Here is a 1,141-nt window from a genome sequence, read left to right on the forward strand (position 1 = left end):
GCACTCCAGCCTGGCTGACAAGAGTGAGATTCTGTCTAAAAAAAAAGATTTTGTTTTGTCCTGATTTTTGTGTCTCAAGAAAGACCCAAGATATCACCTTAAAATACTTTTATATTCAATATTTTGTGAATAGTTTAACTCTTTACTGGGATTCGAAAGAGAAAGATAGTGGCATGTAAGGGGAAATAAGGGAAAATGAGATGCCCTGGTTATTTTTAGTGTTCTAGAAAGTTCCTGTTCAAATAGATAATTGCAGTGTATTTCTCAGGTTAGTGAAGCTTCTGCGTCCCAGAATTCTAGCAACAATAGGGTTTAATACTTCTTTGATACTGTTTGTACTATTTTCCATCAGAAGATGGAGCATATGGTTACTAGCTTTTTACAGTGTTTCTAAACTTTTCCTCATAATTGATGGAATCGGGGTAAAGTCTCTCTGGATTTGGGTATATTTCTTCATCCATATTTAGTTTATATTCCTGTTGCTATATTTTCTTTCTTTTGTTTCTGTGATATGCATTTTAATAGGATGGGAGACAGAAATCTACAAAATTCCCTGGTCACATAACCTAGAAATCTAGTTTACTATTTAACTATAAAGTGCTGTTGGATTTATTGATTCTCATATGTAGGATTGTTTGCACAGATTTGATCATTTTGTTACTGTATTAATCAGTTGAAGCAAATGTCTATCTGGCACAATGTCCAAAAATAACAGACAATTGAAGATTAACACATAAAACAATTTTAGTGCTGCTGGTATTAGATGAGTCTACAAGACATCTTAATGGATTATAATTTTAATTGTACATAGAAATAAGTGGCTCACTAATTGCTTTCTGGTCATGAAAATGTTAACATATCTCAAATAGTTGACCACTGGTGACTTGAAAATAATACTTAGTTGAAATATTTACAGATATGAAGAAATAGGCATAGCCAGTTTTGTAAGATGTGAAAAGATGTAAGCTAAAGCCAGATTTTAAAAAAATGTAGAACAGTAGTAGCAATTTAAAAACTGAGTGAAAACAGGAAGCTCACTTACTTTCCCACCTGAAACAATGTAAAGAAAAGGGAAATATATAAAACAACGTTTTTTTTTGTTTTTGAGATGGAGTTTTGTTCTTGCTGCCCAGGCTGGAGG

The sequence above is a fragment of the Colobus angolensis genome, unplaced genomic scaffold (genome assembly GCF_000951035.1).
Source record: "Colobus angolensis palliatus isolate OR3802 unplaced genomic scaffold, Cang.pa_1.0 Scaffold54, whole genome shotgun sequence".
In the NCBI taxonomy this organism is placed as follows: domain Eukaryota; kingdom Metazoa; phylum Chordata; class Mammalia; order Primates; family Cercopithecidae; genus Colobus; species Colobus angolensis.